This window comes from Bos indicus, chromosome 14 (assembly GCF_029378745.1).
Source record: "Bos indicus isolate NIAB-ARS_2022 breed Sahiwal x Tharparkar chromosome 14, NIAB-ARS_B.indTharparkar_mat_pri_1.0, whole genome shotgun sequence".
NCBI classification, from domain to species: domain Eukaryota; kingdom Metazoa; phylum Chordata; class Mammalia; order Artiodactyla; family Bovidae; genus Bos; species Bos indicus.
This window is the reverse complement of record NC_091773.1, coordinates 54,542,554-54,567,575: the sequence shown is the minus strand read 5'-3', so window position 1 is coordinate 54,567,575 and position 25,022 is coordinate 54,542,554.

Here is a 25,022-nt window from a genome sequence, read left to right as displayed (position 1 = left end):
CTTGGGTAAATCTATGAAGATGTATTATCTCACTAAATGGTGATAACAGTAGCATCCACTTCACGGAGATCTTGTGAGTAATAAATAAGGTAAGTAAATGCTTTGGTGCTCAAACATAGGGGTGGACTGAGGTCCTTTCACTTTCTTTTCTTTTTTTTAAGAGTTTTTTGAAGTGGACCATTTAAAAAAGTCTTTATTGAATTTATAACAATATTGGTTTATGTTCTTGTGTTTTGGCCACGAGGCATGTGGAATCCTAGCTCCCCAACCATGGATCGAACTTGTATCCCCTGCATTGGAAAGTGAAGTCCTAGCCATTGGACCACCAGGAACATCCCGAGGCTCTGACACTCTTTATTTTCCTTCTTACAAGGTGTCATTTGGAGAAAAAAATATTCAATGTCCAGCTTATTATTTGTAGACAACTTGCATTCCCAGATGAATGCTGACAACCCAAACAAATTGAACAACCTTCAGTGACTCTCAGAACACCACCCTAGTCAAAAGATGCTATCAGAATTGTGAACACTGAGTGTTCTCCCTTGTGTGCTTTATGTTCTACTTTCACACTTAAGAAAAATATAAAACCCCACACTCTAGCTTGAACAGGTTTTCTGTAGCTACCTCAATCAAAAATAAATTCAGTGTCATAAGGACCAAGGGAGTTGAAGATAATATTATATTTCATAAAATACAGTCACTTTTAAAAGTGATTTTTAAGTCCTAAAAATAGTAATTTCTCATGGGTTTGCTGCAAACTTTTTGAAATGTCAAGACATGATGCTGCAGTTGAATAAATTTCCAGAGCACCAAACATATTACACATTTGATCTCTTCCATTTATAAAGAACATTTTTTATGTGTGAAGTAAACACAAAAAATACAAGTGAGCTGTATTACAAAATGGAAAACATATTTAAATACTGATTTTGAAGATCATATGATAATATAATCCTGGGTAAGTACATTAAAAACTTTGTTAAGTCACAAGATATGGAAAATTCTGTAATGCTTATGCAATAAACAGTAGAAGTCACTAACTGTGAGCAGAAAAACTGAAAAAGTTTGAAAAACTCAAAAGCTTTGCCTTGGCTGAGAAGAACATAGGCCCAGTAGAATATATACTCTAAAAATTTTAAAGTCCTGCTTTAAATGTTTACATTATGGTTGTTTCTGACAAATTTCTGGTGAATTCTTGGTGATCAAATTGAAAATACCCAAATGATGGCACTCAGAAACATCTGCACTGCACAATCTCTCAGAAATCGGGCTCACCTCTAAAGCAAATGAGAACAAAAACAAGAATCAAGAAGATAGCTTTATCTCAGAGAGTAGGTCAGTCAGTTCAGTCACTGAGTCATGACCCCAAGGACTGCAGCATGCCAGGACTCTATGTCCATCACCAACTCCTGGAGCTTACTCAAACTCATGTCCATTGAGTCGGTGATGCCATCCAACCATCTCATCCTTTGTCGTCCCCTTCTCCTCCCACCTTCAGTCTTTCCCAGCATCAGGGTCTTTTCAAAGGAGTCATTTTTTTTGCATCAGGTGGCCAAAGTATTGGAGTTTCAGCTTCAGCATCAGTCCTTCTAATGAATATTCAGGACTGATTTCCTTTGGATGGACTGATTTGATCTACTTGAGCAGTCCAAGGGGCTCTCAAGTCTTCTCCAACACCACAGTTCAAAAGCATCAGAGAATAGGAGTCACTTGCAAATTCCTAGAGACTATTTCTTCTGTCAGACTTTTAGTTCAAGGAGAAGCCAGTGAAAATGAATTTATTAGCTGGGTGGGCAATTGACTTGTTTATGTTCTTACACAGTCAAAGAGCATAGATCTCAATCTAAAATGGTCATGCCTTGCATGGTCTGATTTTTTTTTTCAAAACATAGTGTTTCATCTTTAACAATGACTAATTTTCATATGTTCTCTTGTATGCTTGCTACTCCTTTTGGTGTCCCTGTTGACAGATTTTCAGACAGATAATTGGACCCTTTTATTTCTACTCTGTGATCTCAGACAGAGAGTGGAAAGAAATGAGGAAAGTGCATGAAGATGTATGGATTTCCACTCTATTTCTATTCTTATAGTATGCTGTATTATTAATTGCCTATCTTGTTAGTTATCCAGAAGAATGTTCTGGTTATTGGGTACATGATTTCCCTCGAGGCCATTTATTGGAATCTTTAGTAATAAACAATGGGCTAGCTAGCTCTTTTTTCTGCCACACTAGTATTTGCTCATTGGTTTTCAAAGGTCATTAATGAGATTATTGCTGTTTTAGTTGCTAAGTCATGCCAGACTCTGCAAACCCATGGACTATAGCCCACCAGACTCCTCTGCCCATGGGATTTCCAGGCAAGAATACTGGAGTGGGTTGCCATTTCCTTCTCCTGGGGATCTTCTTGACCCAGGGATTGAACTAGCATCTCTTGCTTGGCAGGCAGATTCTTTTATCACTGATTCACATAGGAAGCCCCACGAATGAGGTCCTCCAGCTTTACTTACCTGCTTTCATACCACAGCCTTATTATTTTTATATCATAGCATGCATCTTATTTTTTGTTGGTTTGTATATGAGACACTGCTGCTGCTGCTAAGTCACTTCAGTCGTTTCCGACTCTGTGTGACCCCATAGATGGCAGCCCACCAGGCTCCCCCGTCCCTGGGATTCTCCAGGCAAGAACACTGGAGTAGGTTGCCATTGCCTTTTCCAATGCATGAAAGTGAAAAGTGAAAGTGAAGTCGCTCAGTCGTGTCTGACTCTTCGCGACCCCATGGACTGCAGCCTACCAGGCTCTTCCATCCATGGGATTTTCCAGGCAAGAGTACTATTGCTCCTCAAAATGGAGTGACAATTTTATAGCAACAATCATAACAAAAGCATTATAAGTCATAGGTTTAATTTATAATTAGGTAATTGAATATTATTTCTGTCAAATAATTAAAACAGATGGCATTCTATTATATATCTTACTTCATATTTAATAAGCTGATGAATTAAATATTCTTATATTAATTACTCTATATACTTAACAGATTAATATACTAAAGTGTATACTAAAGCTTTAATTTTCCAGCTTTGCCATCTGCCTTGTGTATCTCTCAGTCCATGACATGGGCCATAGAACAACTTCTTGGCACAAAAGTTGACCTGGAAGGTGCAGCATCTTGAAAAAACTTTCCCACCGCTACCTCACATGGGATGGACATAGTTGCCATTAGATCCTCATGTTGCAGTGCACTCAATCATTCACCACTAAGCTCTGTACTGGATATTTGTGCAACAGTAGAAAGGATACATTCCCAGCCTGTTGTCTTCAGACTTGCCTATTTGATTTGTTTTGACCAAATAAACATGAATAAAATTGAGATTGTGCTCATTATAAGCCAAGACCTCAGGAATAATTATGTGCTTTGATTTCCCCTCTTGTAATTCTTGAGAAGGCAGCTGATGTCTTCCAAGGAGAATGCAGAGACATTTGGAGCTGAACTAACTTCCTGAATTCTGGAGCCATGTCCTGCCATCCTGTAACCTGAAGCAGAGCTATCCTGGCTGACTACAGATCTATGAGTTTAAAAATTATCATAATCTTTGTAATTTTCTGAGAGTACAGAACAGATAGTGTGTTATACAGCAAAAATTGACTACTAAAGATCACAGTCTCCTCTCTGAAAATTTCTCCTACTTGCTTCACTTTACAAAACCATTGTGCTGTCTTCCCTCACTAACACTTCTAATGTTTCTATTTCATCCAGACATCAGGACTTCCTAGTTTAACTTTACATTATTAAATATTTCAAGCTGTTCTCTGGAATATTCTGGACTCTATCACTATCATATCACTAATCTGAACCTTATAAATCATAAAATAGTTGCAACATAAACATATTATTACTGGCTGACTCAACAGAGTCAGGAGTATGAAAGTAAAATGTACACAAGTAAGCACAGATTCCAAAAGAAAAGATGTAGTGATGATGTTTTAATCTTCTCTAGTCTGTTAAACTGTATCTGGGGATTTAACTCTGAACACTATCACCAAAAAAGTAGAGATAAGTAGCCATAATCTCAAGCAGAAAAAAATAAGTCATACATAAAATCTCTTAAATGTATATGTGTGTGTATGAGAGAGAGACACACACACACATAGACAGAGGGATAAAGCTGGGATTTTCATCAGAGAAAGAAAGACACAATTGGTTTGTATGCTATATGTGTAGAAAGAGGAAACAATACTTGGAATTTTCTTCTCTTGTTTACAGAGATCTTGCCATCATGAGTGGGTGAATATGGAATGGGCCACTCAAGAAGTCCGAGTGCATTCATTGGAGTTTTTCCTCAGTGATAGAACCCATTTTTCAGAAATATAGTCTGAGAGATTCATGTTTCACATAAATACTAATAATACCAGTGAGTGTTTATGAAGTGATCATTCTGTGCTAAACCTTCCATGCATATTATAGCCTTTGTAATTGTCACAGAAACATTCCTTTCTTTCCCCCTTCCTTCCTCCCCTTAGAAAAAATTATTGATCATCAGTTGTGTACCAGGATTATGCTCAAGACAGAAAATGCAGTGGTGAATTAGACATGTATGGTTTTAAACTCAAGGAGCTTTTATTTTAGTGGTGGTAGTGGTTTAGTCACCAAGTCATGTCTGACTCTTCACAACCCCATGGACTGTAGCCTGCCAGGCTCCCCTGTCCATGGGATTTTCCAGGCAAATATATTGCAGTGGGTAGCCATTTCCATCTCCAGGGGATCTTCACTACTCAGGGATTGAACCCATGTCTCCTGCATTGCAGACAGATTCTTTATGGCTGAGTCATGAGGGGAGCCCTTATTTTAGTGGAGAAGACTACAATTATAAAGCAAACAAATTTAATATATATTGTCATATATTCAAAATATGAAATATACAAACTGTATGAAGAGAGAATTTTTTTTTTTTTTTTTTGGCCATGCCTCACAGCATGCAGGATCTTAATTACCTGACAAGGGATCAAACCTGTGTCCCTTGCAGTAAAAGTGCAGAGTGCTAACCACTGAACTTCCAGGGAATTTCCGTGAAGAAGGAATTATTGATGTGTATGTGAAATAAGTTACTCAAGAAATGCCTACTTCTATAATCCTAATTAGATAAACATACCTAGCCTCAGAGAGCTTAGCGTTTGACAACTGATACGTGCTGGAGTTGGAATTCAAATCCAGGTGTACTCAGTCTCAAATTTTGCCTTTCTACTCACTTCAGTGAGCTGTTGGAGTACTGCTCAGTAAGGTTCCTTCAGACCTCAGGATGCGGAGGTGCATGTGACACAGGCTGTTTCTGTGGATGTCAGTGACTTAATGGTAAAACTGCCACCATAGCAATCTTTTAGATGTGTTTAGTATCATTAGAGGAGAGTGAAAAAGTTGGCTTAAAGCTCAACATTCAGAAAACGAAGATCATGGCATCTGGCCCCATCACTTCATGGCAAATAGATGGGGAAACAGTGGAAACAGTGTCAGACTTTATTATTTTTTTTGGATATTTTACTTTTTAATTGTTTTAAAATTTATTTTATTATTTTTTAAAATTTTATTTTATTATTTTTTTAAATTTTATTTTATTTTTAAACTTTACATAATTGTATTAGTTTTGCCAAATATCAAAATGAATCCACCACAGGTATACGTGTGTTCCCCATCCTGAACCCTCCTCCCTCCTCCCTCCCCATACCAGCCCTCTGGGTCATCCCAGTGCACTAGCCCCAAGCATCCAGTATCGTGCATCGAACCTGGACTGGCATCTCGTTTCATACATGATATTTTACATGTTTCAATGCCATTCTCCCAGATCTTCCCACCCTCTCCCTCTCCCACAGAGTCCATAAGACTGTTCTATACATCAGTGTCTCTTTTGCTGTCTCATACACAGGGTTATTGTTTTTTGGGCTCCAAAATCACTGCATATGGTGATTGCAGCTATGAAATTAAAACATGCTTTCTCCTTGAAAGGAAAGTTATGACCAACCTACATAGCATATTCAAAAGCAGAGATATTACTTTGCCAACAAAGGTCCGTCTAGTCAAGGCTATGGTTTTTCCAGTGGTCATGTATGGATGTGAGAGTTGGACTGTGAAGAAAGCTGAGTGCCGAAGAATTGATGCTTTTGAACTGTGGTGTTGGAGAAGACTCTTGAGAGTCCCTTGGACTGCAAGGAGATCCAACCAGTCCATTCTAAAGGAGATCAGTCCTGGGTGTTCATTGGAAGGACTGATGCTAAAGCTGACACTCTAATACTTTGGCCACCTCATGTGAAGAGTTGACTCATTGGAAAAGACTCTGATGCTGGGAGGGATTGAGGCCAGGCGGAGAAAGGGACGACAGAGGATGAGATGGCTGGATGACATCACCGACTCAATGGACATGGGTTTGAGTGAACTCTGGGAGTTGGTGATGGACAGGGAGGCCTGGCGTGCTGTGGTTCATGGGGTTGCAAAGAGTCGGACACAACTGAGTGACTGAACTGAACTGAACTGAACCGAGTATCATTAGAAATATTTTTTATAATTAAATACTGATATACAATTAAAATAAAAACTTAAGCATAGGTTTTGTAGATTGGGGGGTTATTCATCTAGAGATATTCACCTACATTTTTGTAATATATAATGCAGTGAAATTCACAGTTTCTCTCTTAATCCCTGAGAAGCTACACTTCCTTTATATTCAACATGTTGTTGCTAAAATTGATGTTGTCCCATGAATGTGGATATGACTAAAGAGTAATTTTTTTGTTGAAATACTGCTGCAAAAGCATATAGAATATAATTTTGTCTAAAGAATAAACTTGTTTAGAGTACTTGCAATAGATAATTTTTGGCTACTTCCCCCTAGATTATGCTATAGCATTGATTTAAATAATTATCAGGGCTTTAATTACAGAATACCAAAAGGAGACAGCTGTGCATAAAAAACACACTGAGTTTGCCCTCAGACGATCTGAATTCAAGTCTCAATTCTGATCCTCAATTTACTTTTTTATCTATAACATGGGCATAGCATTTTTGAATTCACAATATTGAGTGTTGAAGACCAAAATGCAGTTCTGTGATTCCCAGGGAGAAATATGCCTTGTTATAACACTGACCCTTAAGGAATAATAGTTTTTTCATCCACTTAGTGTTCTGAAATAATTTCTTTAATGATTCCTAAATGTTAAATTTTCTGTATACACTAACTTTAAGCATGTATGAATCAAATTACATAATACTGTATATTCTTCACTTCAATATTAAAAGGTTGGCCATTTCTGGAAAGAGAATTGTCCTTGTCCTAATCTTTTTCAGAAACTCTTTTTTTCCTTGTTGCCCTGCTGATCTTCAGTCCCCCATACTGTTCCTATATCATGTCTGTTGAATCTAAATGGACTCTTTGTTCCAGGGCTTAAAGTACTTTTCAAGAGCCTTCTTTTCATGTAAGCCTGAAACCATGCCTTACATGTTTATGGATTTCTGTTGCCCTGGCTCTAATTTGGGAGGGTGCAACTTTAAGAATATTTGTTTTCTTTTAATAGATACTGTGCAAAATGCCTACCTGTAAGGCAAAAGTGACATCCTCCTGTAGCAGGGGCGAGTCATCTGGGTTGTTTTGGATGTCGGCTCAAGTGAATAGCTTTTTAGGTTGGGCACCACCTGAGAAGCTCTCCCTGCTGTGTAGAAGTCATTGATTTTAGGACACTGACTGTGCTACACAGACTCTTGAAGGTTTGTCTAGTATGCTGCAGTCTAAGACGTACTGTTTAACTATTTTGAGCCCAGTATATGCAGGCTATGAAAATATTTTAAGATTTTCCAACTTCTCATTTTGTAAATGTGTTGTACTATTACTATCACTGTTATTAGCATTTTAAACTCATGTGGTTTCTTTTTTTTTCCCGATTGAGCTGGATTTATCATCAAAGAAGCAGGTGACTATCTACTGGGAAGGTCCTTCCCCTCAAATTACTGCCCAATCCTAGAATTACTAGTCCAGATTAAAATATTATATATTTGTTATTTTGCATTCAGATTCATTCAATAAAATATTATTGGACACATGTGCTGGGAAATACAGCCATATATATGTGTCTTGGGGCTTCCATGGTGGCTCAGATGGTTAAGAATCTGCCTGTAATGTAGAAGACTTGAGTTCAATCCCTGGATCCAGAAGACTCCCTGGAGAAAGCAATGGCCACCCACTCCAGTATTCTTGCCTGAAGATTTCCATGGGCAGAGGAGCCTGGTGGGCTACAGTCCATGTAGTCGCAGAGTCAGACATGACTGAGGGACAAACACTTTCACTTTCATATGTGTATTATATGTGATGTGATTTTCAAGTGCACAGCACCATAACTTGACTTCTATATACCCTGCAATGTAAACAGTATGCAATGTATATAAGGCACCATATATCAAAAATTTAGTTTACATTCCCCTTCAGCTGATCCTCTTCACTCATTTTACCTACCTCCCAATGCCCTTCTCCCCGGTAATCACTATTCTGTTCTCTGTTTCTATGAGTTCATTTTTGTTTTATTTTGTTTGTTTTGTTTTTTGAGATTCCACATATTGGAAAAATTATATGGAACTCGTCTTTCTCTTTCTGACCTATTTCGTTTAGCATAGTATCTTCAGGATCCATCCATATTGTCCCAAATGGCAGTATTTCATTCATTTTTATGACTACGTAGTATCCTTTGTGGATATATACCACATCTTCTATATTGATCTGTACATCATCGGGCACTTGTTTTCCTATCTTGTCTGTGGCAAATAATTCTGTGATGAACATAGAAGTACACAAATCTTTTCAAATTAGTATTTTCATGTTCTTCAGACAAACACACAGAAGCAGAATACCTGGGTCATATGGTGAGTTAGTGTGAATGAAAGTCATTCAGTCGTGTCTGACTCTTTGTGGCCCCAAAGGCTATACAGTCCATGGAATTCTCCAAACCAGAATACTGGAGTGGGTAGCCTTTCCCTTCTCCAGGGAATCTTCCCAACCCAGGGACCAAACCCAGGTCTCCTGCATTGCAGGTGGATTCTTTATCAGCTGAGCCACCAGGGAAGCCCTGTCATATGATAGGTCTACCGTCATTTATATTAATTATATTTCCCATTGCTACAGAAAATCCTTTGGAGGGACTATGCTTTACCATTATGCTTCAAAGGCTAAATGTTAATGAATTTGTAAATGCTGTAGCAGTGTTTCTCAAAGATGTTGCCCTGGTAAGTAGCAATACTTGCTGGAAATGCCCTACAGAATCAGAAACACTGGGGTGGTTCCCAGAAATGTATGTATGTTTCAACAAGCCTTCCAGATGATTCTAGATGATGATGCAAGTATTTGCGACCCACTGGTTTATAACATGTCAGTTATAGCGGGGAAAAAAAAAAAAAACTGAGGAGATTCTGGTGAGGATGAAAGATAAGAGAGATGAGTTTTGATAATGTAAGGAGAACACAAGAAAACTATGCACATTTCCACCATAGAAGGAGAGGGCTTGCCAGGAATACTTCAGCTAAGGTGGACAAAAAGCCTGGACTTTAGCACCTGAGCAGAGGGTGTCCAAATGGAGGGAGATTTGAACACTGAAAAGAATAAATTGAAAGGCTACCAAAAACAAATTTTAGATATATCATTATTTTCTCAGAGATGGTTGGCTCAACAGTGAACACTGTTGATCTTTGTGCCCTAGTCTGTTTTGTAAAACATGGCAATGTCCCTCTGCTTCTGGAATCCGGAGAACAATGCACATTTTAGCAGATGCTTTCGTTTCATACCATCCTTTATGCTGCTATGACCAGTACATCTTTTCCATCGGCTTTGTTCACCAAATTTCCTTTTTTTGGTACTTACTCACATGCTAAAACTGTAAAAAATATGGGGCAACATAACTGCCAAGGAGATTTTAACTTGGCCAGTAGAGTTATTCTTTGTGAGTCTTCTGAAAGACATTCTGATTTTCTTTCTTTCTTTTATTTTTTAAACCAGTGATCTGTCTTCTGTCAGTGATCTGCTCAGGGAGTAAAAGTTGGTATAAATTTTATTTCATTACTTGTGATGAAAATCTTTGACTGTGTAAATTGTTTCTTTATTCAAGTTGCTAAAATTTTATTATATTCCTGCTATTTGGATTTGGAATAGAAAGATTCCAGAATAAATTAAACCTTTTTTTCCCCCATTTTTGATTGTGTGTGCCATCCAGGTCTCTTCTTCCCATTGGCAAAGGTCTACATGATCATTAATATGTTGATTCTTCTTTAATTATTACTTATAGATGCTTTCAATTACACTTCCAAATTAAATTGTGTCATGTTGATATTAAATAAAAACAAATTATTCCTCATTCAGTAAAAGAATATATCTAAGGGACTCTCAACAAATATTAATTAAAGTACATTTAATACAGTTGATTCTCTTTGAGTTACACAATTCACAGACAAATGATTAGAAATAATGATAGCTGAATTTGCTTTGGAAGGAGCACATAGTACAAGCCTGAACATAATAAAAAGTGAGAGCATATGAAATGGGCAGGCCTCATACATCAAGTCACAAATATGAATGTGATTAAGAGTGAGCAAAATGCATAAACTTTCCCCAATTAGTTAATAAGCTATAGTTAGACTGAATATATTTTAATCCTTCCCCTAATCCTTCTCCTTTCCTTACTTCTCTTTATTTTTATATATTTATAACTACATACCAGAAAAGGCAATGGCACCCCACTCCAGTACTCTTGCCTGGAAAATCCCATGGATGGAGGAGCCTGGTAGGCTGCAGTCCATGGGGTCCTGAGAGTCAGACACGACTGAGAGACTTCACTTTCACTTTCACATTTTACTTTCATGCATTGGAGAAGGAAATGGCAACCCACTCCAGTGTTCTTGCCTGGCAAATCCCAGGGGTGGGGGAGCCTGGTGGGCTGCCGTCTATGGGGTCGCACAGAGTCAGACACGACTGAAGAGACAGCAGCAGCAGCATAGCCACATACATCAATTATGAAAATGCGATGTAATAGCAAGTAGTTTGTGAAATTAGAATTTTTGTAGAAGTTGAGTTCTAATTTTTACTTTTGGGTTTGTATTTTCAGATGATTTATTTTATATCTAAAATTTTCAGTTTTTTCCTTTAGGAAAATTTCTGTGAATTTCACTTTAGAAAGGTAGTGTTTTTTTCTACTCATTTATCAGTCAGTAACATTTTCTGGGGCTTCCCTGGTGGCTCAGATGGTTAAGATTCTGCCTGCAATGTGGGAGACCTGGGTTCTATTCCTTGATTGGGAAGATCCCCTGAAGGAGGGCATGGCAACCCACTCCAGTATTCTTGCCTGGAGAATCTCCATGGACAGAGAAGCCTGGCCAGCTACAGTCCACAGGGTAGCAAAGAGTTGGACACAACTGAGTGACTAAGCACAGAACAGCACAGCTTTATTGTCTTCTATGTTGTAGACACTACTATGCACTCTAGTGGATAATGCTTATGATCCTCTAATATGTAGAAGACACACTTATGGACACAAAGAGAAAATATATATAAAGAGTAAGTGGAATAATATCTAAGATTTTAAATAACTAAAGTCCCTATAGGCACTCATTGCATTGTTACCACAATGCTGTGATACTAGAATCACTTTAAACCAATGGTAAAGATTGGGGAACCAAGGCTCAGAGATAAGTGACTTTTCCTAGGTTATGCAGCTTTGAGGTGGTGGAAGTGGAATATAAACTCAGCAAATCTTGTTGAAAAGCCTAGAATCTAAGTTATATTGCCAAATGGATGCACTCTATAATGAGAATATGTGAGTATGCTTGTCTATATGCTTAAACGTGTGTAGTTTATATCATTTAAGTCCTGCTCAGTTCTAGAGCTATTTTAAGGTGACACATGTGTCAATAGTTAATAGTTTCAGACTTCAGGTATCTCCCAGTCCTATGGAAAAGACCAGGTATAATAGTAGACATACAGAAAAAATCCTATGGTAATGTTTAGAAACCAATTGCTAAGGAAACTCAAATAAGGTATGGCAGAAGAGTGAACATTTGAGCTGCATATATGGATAAATATACAGGCATTTACTGAGAAGGGAAGGAGGTAAGGTGAAGGGAAAGTATTCTGGGCACACTGGAATATATGCAAAGGCACAGACTTTGGAGCTGCGGTGTTACAGAAGACATTTATGTTGTATACTGGGATATAAGAATCACTTAGATTAAAAGGAAAGAAGATTAAGCAAGAGAAAAAGATGTTCTAAGGGCAATATAAGTGTCCGTGCAAGAAGCTGTATTATTATCTCTAATTTACAGGTGAAGAAACGGGCATATGAAGATAATACTATTTAATTTCTTGGAGCTAGTGAAAGTCAATGATGAGACTTCTTCTAAATCTAAATCTGGTAGTCTTATACCATTCTAAATGAGTGAAAATCACTTGGCCATGTCTGACTCTTTGTGACCCCATGGACTGTAGCCCTCCAGGCTCCTCTGTCCATGGAATTCTCTAGGCAATAATACTGTAATGGATAGCCATTCCCTTCTCCAGGGGACTGTCTCGATCCAAGGATTGAACCTGGGTTTCCTGCACTGCAGGCAGATTCTTTTCCATCCAAGTCACCAGGGAAGTCCATTCTAAAATCATGGTCAATTGTGGAAAATTAAATTTATCAGTATGTGAGGAAAAATCTGAGGAAACTAGGGAAATCATTGTTTTTCTTGGTTTCTCTGATCATAAAATGAAGAAATACGAGCTAGGTGAGAGCAAGATTGTACAGCTAAGTGACTACTTGGCTGGTTGTATTCAGATGTTGAATAATACATTGTTTCATTAAGGACATCAGTCTGATTTGGCCACACTGGCTCTCATGCTATCTGTGAAAAGGCCAAGCAAAATTTCACCCCAACGCCTTGCTGACTCTCCTCATCAGTTTTTTCATGGATTTCTTTCACTTCATTTAGGTGCCTGCTCATATGTTACTTCAGGAAAGTCTTCCCCTGCCACTTATCTAACATAGATACCATCACACCCAAATCATATTACCACTGTTAACCTAAAACAATAAAAGAGCCAGTTATTTTACTAGCAAAAAATTTTTTTTAAGGAGCAGCAAAGAATTGCAATTCAGGAGATGTAATTATGGTAAGCCACCTACAAGTCTGGTAAAAATAAAAGAGAAGAAACTCTTTTTAGAGGATAAGGGCAAGTTGGTAGGGCTGTTACAAACAAGGGCTTGCCTGGTGGCTCAGACAATAAAGAGTTCATTGGAGGAAACTGGGAGTTCAAAGTATCAGTTCAGTTCAGTTCAGTCACTCAGTCCTGTCTGACTGTTTGCGACCCCATAAATCGCAGCATGCCAGGCCTCCCTGTTCATCACCAACTCCCGGAGTTCACTCAGACTCAAGTCCATCGAGTCAGTGATGCCATCCAGCCATCTCATCCTCTGTCGTCCCCTTCTCCTGCCCCCAATCCCTCCCAGCATCAGAGGCTTTTGCAATGAGTCAGCTCTTCACATGAGGTGGCCAAAGTACTGGAGTTTCAGCTTTAGCATCAGTCCTTCCAAAGAAATCCCAGGGCTGATCTCCTTCAGAATGGACTGGTTGGATCTCCTTGCAGTCCAAGGGCCTCTCAAGAGTCTTCTCCAACACCACAGTTCAAAAGCATCAGTTCTTCAGCGCTCAGCCTTTCTTCACAGTCCAACTCTCACATCCATACATGACCATTGGAAAAACCATAGCCTTGACTAGACGGACCTTTCTTGGCAAAGTATAGTGGCTATTTATTGCCTGAGTCGTGAAGCCTCTCATTGGCTCAGCTGTCTCTAGAGGAGAAGAAAATCTTTCTTCTTGTTGACACAGTAGTGTTCCTTCTTGCTGGCAATGCAATATACTTTTCCCCCTGTTGGGATCTGTATTGAAGTTGCATGGAATGTGCATGAGATTTCCCTGTTCTGGCCTCCCAATTCCATTCTAATGAGGTATCCCTTTTTAATAGCTTTCACCCATAGTTTATTTTTCTGTGTAGAACTTAACAGTTTCTACCATTATATTACACATTTATTTGTTTCCCCCACAAAGGCGAGGACTTTTTTAGTGTAATAATTTTGGCACCACACAGTAGGTGCTCATTAATTATTTATTGAATCATGAATGTCTGACTCCGTGACTGGGATATCTGGACTTGTGCAGAACTGTTCTGTTTTAATCAGTAATTATAAAAAGACTTACAAGGAAACTTATCAAAAAGCATGGGAGGAACTTTTGGGAAGATGGCAGAGGGAGTAGGTGTGTTAGGAAAAGCTGTGAAAATTTTTTAACACAATGCTTGGAACATAGACATGCTAAACAGCAATTCACTTTACCTTATGCCAACAAAGTAATTTGAATCAAACAGGTAGATGACACAAAACTGGGAAAGAATCCCTAATGTGATACATGGAAGCATTATGGTTCATAAAGATTTTGAATAAAAAGATGAACTACGTCAAAGAAAATAAAATATAATAGGAACATTATAAAATCTACTCTTGGATTTTTTTAAAGAATTGCATAAGCACAAGATGGATAAAGGTACAATTAAAAGTACTTTATTATGAAACAAATCTAGTGTCTCCAAAACCTTGAGACTTTGATAAACAACAAAGTCTGTAATAAGGTTATTATAAAAATCAATCCAATATTTGGTTTTCTAAACAACAGCATAGTATCCAGGCACAGGGGTGACTACTTCATCATATTCTGATTCAAATACAGCACATCTAGAATATACTTATCAGTTTATTACTTAAGTCATTTAAGTTTTTATTGAGTATCTACGATGTGTTAGGCACTATTCTAAGCACTGAAGGAAGGACAGTAAATATATCTCCATCACTGATTTCTCTTTGTGACGGCATGCACTTTTGAAGCTATGGAGGGCCACATACTTCTCTGTACCTCATTTTAACAGAAGCAGTGAGGAGATCCAACCAGTCCATCCTAAAGAAAATCAGTCCTGAATATTCATTGGAAGGACTGATGCTGCAGCTGAAACTCCAATACTTTGGCCACCTCATGCGAACAGTTGTCTCATTGGAAAAGACCCTGATTCTGGGAAAGAGTGAAGGCAGGAGGAGAAGGGGACGGCAGAGGATGAGATGGCTGGATGGCATCACTGACTCAATGGACATGAGTTTGAGTAAACTCTAGGAGTTGGTGATGAACAGGGAGGCCTGGTGTGCTGCAGTCCATGGGGTTGCAGAGTCAGACACCACTGAGCAACTGAACTGACTAGCTGATTGACATATTATTTGCATTTAGCCAGAGTAAATATAACAGAGATGAAAAATGATGAAGTCAATAAAAAAGGTTTAAGTATTTGAAGATGAGCTGTTTGAGAGGGTGAAAACATGAAATTCTGTTTTGACTTGAAGTTGAGAACTAAGACCAACAGATGTACTTAAGTGTGAAATAGGATTTAAGTCTCTACAAGTCCGAATTAATTACCTCTTACCATCATTCTCCACAAAGTGCTGATCTCTCTATCTCTGAGGGTGCTTAATAGAGTCTAGATAGCTATCTTTGAATCCCAGGGATGGGGGAGCCTGGTGGGCTGCCGTCTATGGGGTCGCACAGAGTCGGACACAACTGAAGTGACTTAGCAGCAGCAGCAGCAGCAGGCATGTTCATTACAGATGGGATGAGGCCATTAGTAACCCTAAATTTTTGTGAAAGTGAATTACTTTTTCTGGAGCAGATTCCAGAATAACAGAAGGACTGTGGTAAGTGGGTGGCTGTGAGAGTGTGTTTAGAAAAAGAAATTTTAGAGTTTGTGATCTTGGTATTGTAAACATTCTGAATGGTTTACAAGATCTTTTGTGACACTGTACTTGTGGCTTTGTAATGCAGAGGAGAGGTGAAGCAGAGGCTTAAAGTTGTAGATGGCAAGGAAATGTGAAACCAGACTATAGAAAAATAGGATGAGGGTGGAATAAGGAGGCATGTTGTGACTCAGTTTAATAAAACCATTAAGCTTTGACTGAAATGAGGGTGAGTGAAAGTTGTTAGTAATGACTGATGTGGAAATTTCAAAAAGCCCAAGATTGTAGCAGAATTTTTGTCAGCTTATAATCCTACTTTTCTTTCTGGAGAGTGGGAAATGGTGGAGTAGGAATTAGAGATGGTTTAAGGAAATAGATGATATTAAAATAAATAAAGTTTTCTTTGAAATAGGAAAATGGGAGGAGTTCTTATGAAGAAGAAGGTGACAAGGTGATTTCATTGAAATACAGCAGAGATATAAAAATGTTCATATTGTATAAGTATTTAAAAGCCTCTGGCATATAATTTTAAGTATATAGTGACTGGACTACAGAAATCACTAGAGAGAGAGAGAAAATTTCATCCAGGATAGTGAATAGAGATACTATGATGGAAGCAGTGACCTGGTAAGAAGGCTAAGGGAAATTATTAGGAATGTATCTTTTAAACACTCATGTGGAAGTTGCTAAGCAGGTTTATTTTTGCAATTATTTTGCAATACCTCCTCAAATTCTCTTGGTTATACCAATATTTATTTGAGAAAATAGGTCTTTGGGTCAGTGGGAAAGGCCTTTGCTTCTTAGGATGACAAGAATCGATGACAGAAATAATGGCAGGTTTTGACTTTTAAGTAAAGAATAGTGAAATAGAGCAGAGGGACCCCACAAACGTTGAATACCATATATGGTTAGCTTGAGAAGACAGATTGAGACCACATGTGAGAGAGTCAAGTGGTGCTCTAAAGTCAAGATAATTGAGTAATGGATATTTTTATTTCATATTACCAGTCATACTCCTTGCTTTTTCTCCAGATTCCCTTGCACTGTGACAAAATCTAGTGGTTATAATATAAACTAGATATATTATACATCATGTATAAAGTACAGTAAGACAGTAGTTCAAATTCAGAGTGTGGAGTCAGACCTCCTCAGTTTAAATCTAAGATTCATATTTACTACCATCTAACTTTGGCAAGACATTTAATATTTCTGTGACAGTTTTCTCATTTGTAAAATGGAATAATAATAATGTCCACCTCTAAAAGTTATTGTGAGGATTAAAATGAATAGATACATGTAAAAAGAAACAAAAGACAAGAGAAACATCCCCAGAAAGAAAATTAAAAACGGAAGTCCTGGTACTTAATGAGTGATATACATGATATGTGTGGTATGTGTGCTTAAGTCGCTCAGTTGTGTCTGACTCTTTGTGATCCCATGGACTTTAGCTTGACAGGCTCCTCTGTCCATGGGGATTCTCCAGGCAAGAATATTGGAGTGGGTTGCCATGCCCTCCTCCAGGGGATCTTCCCACCTCAGGGATCGAACCCAGGTCTCCCACATTGCAGGCAGATTCTTTACTGTCTGAGCCACCAGGAAAACCCAGTCTGGAGGTCGAGCTGTTTCCTCCTGGTTTTGAATTGGGGACCTTTTGCCTGTAAGGTGAATGTGCTGACCACTACAACTGAATAGATGACCATTTGGATTAATGGCACTTTTTATATTTTCCATTGGTGTTGAATTTTAGCACTGTATGTCTTGGACAAGGCATAAGAGAAACAAATGCAGAACCTCTTAGAAAAGGATTTCCCTGGGGTCTTTGCTTATCATAGATATTTTCTTTAAGGCACAAATAAGTAAATTTATCTTTCATTCGCTTTCTCTAATAAGATTGGCAAAGTGAATAATAATTTTAAACAGTGGTTTATCCATCTTTCTTTATGGAAATGTCTGTGTACTCTGTTATCAGAGAACTTAAATGTTGGAATCACTTGTTTCCTTACATTATTAAAGTTCTTCATGGCATCTAAAATGCCCTTTTACTCTAATTTGATCATTCTCAGTATTAGTCCCCAGTAACTTAGAAATCTATATTTCCATAAATGCAATCAAATCATTTCCTCCTTCAGAATTCACTGACCCTGGAGTCTGGCAGTACACAATCAAATTTGTTTTTTTAGCCACTCAATCTTGTTTAGCAAAAACTGATTAGATTCTATCATCCTATTCATTAAAGATTCCATCTGTTTAAAACTTTTCTGTGTATAACAAAATTTGTTTCTTCTTCTTTACTTTCTTTTTTATTTATTCATTATTTGAATTTTCTAATCCAAACAATATCTACAACATTTTTTTTGTTTGTTTTGAAAAAAAGTTTTCTTTTTCTTTTTGGAGAAGTTAAATCAGTCTATAGCTATACATCAAGAATCCCAGACAGGCTGCCCTACTTATATAGCATAGGGCTGGACAAAACTGAAATCTAAGGGACACATATCAGGGGGTCAATAGGTTTAGCTAAATAATCCAACAGGCAGTTGGATGGGAGGTTGGGACAACTGTCACCATAAAACTTAGGGGAGACTTCATAAATTTAACTGGAACACTTGAGTAGAAGGAGAAGCTTTAAGGATGAATTGCACAGGAAAAACAAAATATTGTAGTCCTTAAAATGAGCCATGATCAAGAAATGGGAAATGATCAAGGCAGGTAGTACCGTGGGATGAATATGGGATCTGAAATCAGAATCTCTTGTTTTCAAACATTGACTCCATTGATTAAGTCTTTGATAGAGTTACACAAGTTCAGTTCAGTTTAGTTGCTCAGTTGTGTCCAACTTCTTGCAACCCAATGAATCCCAGCATGCCAGGCCTCCCTGTCCATCACCAACTCCCAGAGTTCACCCAGACTCACGTCCATCAAGTCAGTGATGCCATCCAGCCATCTCATCCTCTGTCATCCCCTTCTCCTCCTGCCCCCAATCCCTCCCAGCATCAGAGTCTTTTCCAATGAGTCAACTCTTCGCATGAGGTGGCCAAAGTACTGGAGTTTCAGCTTTAGCATCATTCCTTCCAAAGAAATCCTAGGGCTGATCTCCTTCAGAATGGACTGATTGGATCTCCTTGCAGTCCAAGGGACTCTCAAGAGTCTTATCCAACATCACAATTCAAAAGCATCAATTCTTCGGCGCTCAGCCTTCTTCACAGTCCAACTCTCACATCCATACATGACCACAGGAAAAACCATAGCCTTGACTAGACGAACCTTTGTTGGCAAAGTAATGTCTCTGCTTTTGAATATGCTATCTAGGTTGGTCATAACTTTCCTTCCATGGAGTAAGCGTCTTTTAATTTCATGGCTGCAGTCACCATCTGCAGTGATTTTGGAGCCCCCAAAAATAAAGTCTGACACTGTTTCCACTGTTTCCCCATCTATTTCCCATGAAGTGATGGGACTGGATGCCATGATCTTCGTTTTCTGAATGTTGGGCTTTGAGCTAACTTTTTTACTCTCCACTTTCACTTTCATCAAGAGGCTTTTGAGTTCCTCTTCACTTTCTGCCATAAGGGTGGTGTCATCTGCATATCTGAAGTTATTGATATTTCTCCCGGCAATCTTGATTCCAGCCTGTGTTTCTTCCAGTCCAGCATTTCTCATGATGTACTCTGCAGAGAAGTTAAATAAGCAAGGTGACAATATACAGCCTTGACGAACTCCTTTTCCTATTTGGAACCAGTCTGTTGTTCCATGTCCAGTTCCAACTGTTGCTTCCTGACCTGCATACAACTTTCTCAAGAGGCAGATCAGGTGGTCTGGTATTCCCATCTCTTTCAGAATTTTCCACAGTTTCTTGTGACCCACACAGTCAAAGGCTTTGGCATAGTCAATAAAGCAGAAATAGATGTTTTTCTGGAACTCTCGCTTTTTCCATGATCCATGGGATGTTGGCAATTTGATCTCTGGTTCCTCTGCCTTTTCTAAAACCAGCTTGAACATCTGGAAGTTCACAGTTCACATATTGCTGAAGCCAGATTGGAGAATTTTGAGCATTACTTTACTAGCGTGTGAGATGAGTGCAATTGTGTGGTAGTTTGAGCATTCTTTGGCATTGCCTTTCTTTGGGATTGGAATGAAAACTGACCTTTTCCAGTCCTGTGGCCACTGCTGAGTTTTCCAAATTTGCTGGCATATTGAGTGCAGCCCTTTCACAGCATCATCTTTCAGGATTTGGAATAGCTCAACTGGAATTCTATCACCTCCACTAGCTTTGTAGTGATGCTTTCTAAGGCCCACTTGACTTCACATTCCAGGATGTCTGGCTCTAGGTCAGTGATCACACCATTGTGATTATCTGGGTCGTGAAGATCTTTTTTGTACAGTTCTTCTGTGTATTCTTGCCATCTCTTCTTAATATCTTCTGCTTCTGTTAGGTCCATACCATTTCTGTCCTTTATTGAGCCCATCTTTGCATGAAGTATTCCCTTGGTATCTCCAATTTTCTTGAAGACATCTCTAGTCTTTCCCATTCTGTTGTTTTCCTCTATTTCTTTGCATTGATCGCTGAAGAAGGCTTTCTTATCTCTTCTTGCTATTCTTTGGAACTCTGCATTCAGATGCTTATATCTTCCCTTTGCTCCTTTGCTTTTTGCTTCTCTTCTTTCACAGCTATTTGTAAGGCCTCCCCAGACAGCCATTTTGCTTTTTTGCATTTCTTTTCCATGGGGATGGACTTGATCCCTGTCTCCTGTACAATGTCACGAACCTCATTCCATAGTTCATCAGGCACTCTATCTATCAGATCTAGGCCCTTAAATCTATTTCTCACTTCCACTGTGATTTGAGATTTGTGAATTGAGATTCCACTAGATCTCAGTTCCACTAAGGGATTTGATTTAGGTCATACCTGAATGGTCTAGTGGTTTTCCCTACTTTCTTCAATTTAAGTCTGAATTTGGTAATAAGGAGTTCATGATCTGAGCCACAGTCAGCTTCTGGTCTTGTTTTTGTTGACTGTATAGAGCTTCTCCATCTTTGGCTGCAAAGAATATAATCAATCTGATTTCGGTGTTGACCATCTGGTGATGTCCATGTATAGAGTCTTCTCTTGTGTTGTTGGAAGAGGGTGTTTGCTATGACCAGTGCATTTTCTTGGCAGAACTCTATTAGTCTTTGCCCTGCTTCATTCCATATTCCAAGGCCAAATTTGCCTGTTACTCTAGGTGTTTCTTGACTTCCTACTTTTGCATTCCAGGCCCCTATAATGAAAAGGACATCTTTTTTGGGTGTTAGTTCTGAAAGGTCTTGTAGGTCTTCATAGAACCGTTTAACTTCAGCTTCTTCAACGTTACTGGTTGGGGTATAGACTTGGATTACTGTGATATTGAATGATTTGCCCTGGAAACGAGCAGAGATCATTCTGTCATTTTTGAGATTGCATCCAAGTACTGCATTTAAGACTCTTGTTGACCATGATGGCTACTGCATTTCTTCTGAGGGATTCCTGCCTGCAGTAGTAGATATAATGGTCATCTGAGTTAAATTCACCCATTCCAGTCCATTTCAGTTCGCTGATTCCTAGAATGTCGACATTCACTCTTGCCATCTCCTGTTTGACCACTTCCATTTGCCTTGATTCATGGACCTAACATTCCAGTCCTATGCAATATTGCTCTTTACAGCATTGGACCTTGCTTCTATCACCAGTCACATCCACAACTCGGTATTGTTTTTGCTTTGGCTCCATCCCTTCATTCTTTCTGGAGTTATTTCTCCACTGATCTCCAGTAGCATATTGGGCACCTACTGACCAGGGGAGTTCCTCTTTCAGTATCCTATCATTTTGCCTTTTCATACTGTTCATGGGGTTCTTAAGGCAAGAGTACTGAAGTGGTTTGCCATTCCCTTCTCCGTCTGACCACATTCTGTCAGAATATTACACAAAGTCTCTCTGTAGAATTACTTTTCTATGAGATAAGAAGAATGACATTTAACAATGAATATTAAATTAGATAAAATGGAATTCCTGATTTGATATATACTTCACATTTCTCCTAAAGAGAGAACATTTTCTGGTTCCTACATACATCTTTCAAAGTGATATGCTACAACTACTCTTAGAGTATCAAATTTCAAGCTACAGTATTTTGTGGCAAATAGATGGGGAAACAATGGAAACAGTGACAGACTTTATTTTGGGGGGCTCAAAAATCATTGCAAATGGTGACTGCAGCCATGAAATTAAAAGATGCTTATTCCTTGGAAGAAAAGCTATGACTAACCTAGACAGCATATTAAAAAGCAGAGACATTACTTTACCAACAAATGTGTGTCTAGTCAAAGCTATGGTTTTTCCAGTAGTCATGTATGAATGTGAGAGTTCGACTATAAAGAAAGCTGAGCCCTGAAGAATTGATGCTTTTGAAGTTGTGTTGCAGAAGACTCTTGAGAGTTCCTTGGACTGCAAGGAGATCCAAGCAGTCCATCCTAAAGGAAATCAGTCCTGTATATTCATTGGAAGGACTGATGTTGAAGCTGAAACTCCAATACTTTGGGCAACTGATGCAAAGAAATGACTCATTGGAAAAGACCCTGATGCTGGAAAGATTAAAGGCAGGAGGAGAAGGGAATGGCAGAGGATGAAAAGGTTGGATGGCATCACCCATGTGATGGACATGAGTTTGAGTAGGCTCCAGGATTCGGTGATGGACAGGGAAGCCTGGTGTGCTACAGTCCATGGGGTCACAAAGAGTGGAACACAACTGAACGACTGAACTGAACTGACTGTATTTTGTTCTGCCTTCAAAAGACATTTGCCCTCTCTTTACTTAGAATGTTTTAATTGTCACATGGCTGACTTTTAGAATCAGTTCTAAGCTTACTGTAAATCTCTTCAAATAGTCTTTTTCTGTATAATCAATCTATGGCATTATTATATGTTTCTATTTTTCTTCACCTAGTATACTATTTTAAAAATTGTCAGGAGTTCATTTATATACGTTTATTATTTATTTCTTTCACTGAAATGAAAGTTTTTTTTAAAGAATTTAAGCTGTTTATTCTTTGTATTATCAAATTCTACCACTCTTTTTTTCACAAAGTAAGCAATCAATAATTCTTTGTTGAACTAATGATTAATTTAGTAAATATGTGTAAAGTGCATATATATTAGTTTTTGCAGACATAATTACTGCTATTATGTACCAAAAACCAGCAACCTGGAGAGACTGGCAAGTAGCTTAAATAATACAAGTAACTTACCTTTCTTCCTTGGGGTTCTTTTCATTGGATGGCTCATATTTGTAGTAGTAATTTTTGCTCAGTGAAATATGAGACTGCAATTGACAGTGACCTGTTTTGGATAAATAAAACAATTCAAATCAGTAAATGCTTATTGATCATCAATGATGTGCAAGGTATATAGAATACAAAAATGAGTAAGGAATTGTTCCTGCATACAAACAGTTTATAATAAACAAACGCATAATCTTATAAATGGTTCAGAAAAAGATTAAATAATAATAAATCATTAAAGTTTTTCCTTGACATTTAAAACTTACAAGTAAGGTCAACTGCTTAGCACATAATAGTGACAGGTTAATGATTGCTGAAGGTTTAGTGGCCACCCATGAAAGTAGGAACTAAAAGAAATTAGATTCTGGTACTCAGCCAAAGTAATAAGGTCTGCTCCCTGGTGCAAATGGATTGGAATATATCTCTAGCTCACTAAAATCTTTAATAAGTTCTAGAGTTTTCTGTAGCTCATTCAACCAATATCAAAATATCTTGTCTGCTGGCAAATCAGCTCTCAACAAATATGAGTTAAATTATTTACTGAATGAAACTACAGACAGTCAGAAACAAAGCTTTCCTTGATTCCTTTTTGAATATGGATCTCAAAGTCAGCATGTCAAAGTTGGACAGTGACTGATGAATAATACATGCCAACTCTTATTTTATACTCAAAGCTGACACAAGATAGTAAAGTGTCCCATCAAAGTTAGTTGAAGAACTAGAAATCCTGAGATTTTGGATCACTATCTAATATACTGCTCATTATATGATATTGCCAAAAATGAAGATTTCACTGAAGAAATGGCATATTAGATAGGACAGATGTTCTGAATGTAAAGAATATAGATCTCAGATATTTGCAAGCAAGATGTTTTGTGTATGTTGAATTTGCTTTTATGTGTGTGTTTTTTTTTTCCAGTGACAGAGACCACAGTACCCTTCAGGTTCTTATGATTGCCTACATGACTCAGGAAAGACTTAATATTATTAAATTAGGTACTGAAGAATTTGGAAAGGCTGAAGGTGAAGTTGACATTCTAAAGAGCTAGTAATGCTTATGATTGCTTCAGGGAATATTGAGTTGTTTCAATATTGATGACTTGAACATAGGATTTTTTTTAAAGGATAAATTGGAGAGTAAAAGGTAAATTGAGGGCTTCCCTGGTGGCTCAGTGGTAAAGAATCAGCCTACCAATGCAGGAGACATGGATTTGATCCCTGGTCTGGGAAGATCCCCCATGCTGTGGAACAACTAAGCCTGCACACCACCCCTGCTAAGCCAGCACTCTAGAGCCCGTGAGCCTCAGCCCCTGAAGCCCACAAGCCTAGAGCCTCTGCTCCACAGTAAGAGAGACCACTGAAGTGAGAAGCCTGTGCACCACAACTGGAGAGGAGCCCCACTCTTGGAAACTGAAGAAGGCCCTCATAAGGCAACAAAAATCCAGCACAGGCAAAAACAGAGTAAGTCTTTTTTTCAAAAAGAGGCAAATTTAGAACAAACCTTATAAATCTTGAGTGCTAGAGGTTATTGATTAGGCAATGAGCGTCCAAGAAAGGGTATGGACAAACGTGAAAGATATTAACTTACTCCTATTTCATTTTGTCTATTTTTTTCAATATAGTACATACGTAAGACCTCATGATGCAGTGAATAGAGACGTGCATTCTGCTGTAATCATAAATGCAGAAATAAGATTTAAAATGTATTTGGCAAAATAGACTGTTTTAACAAGACCATATTAACTGCATTTGTGGAGACTGTGGAGAGAACAGGAAACAAATGATTATTTATATAAAATACTAAAATGTATTTACTTTAATAAAACTCATTATTCCTTATAAAGTCACTTATTTAATTAGTGCATGTTTTTTATATTAAATTATGCTGAAAATAATTAAATAGGTACAATT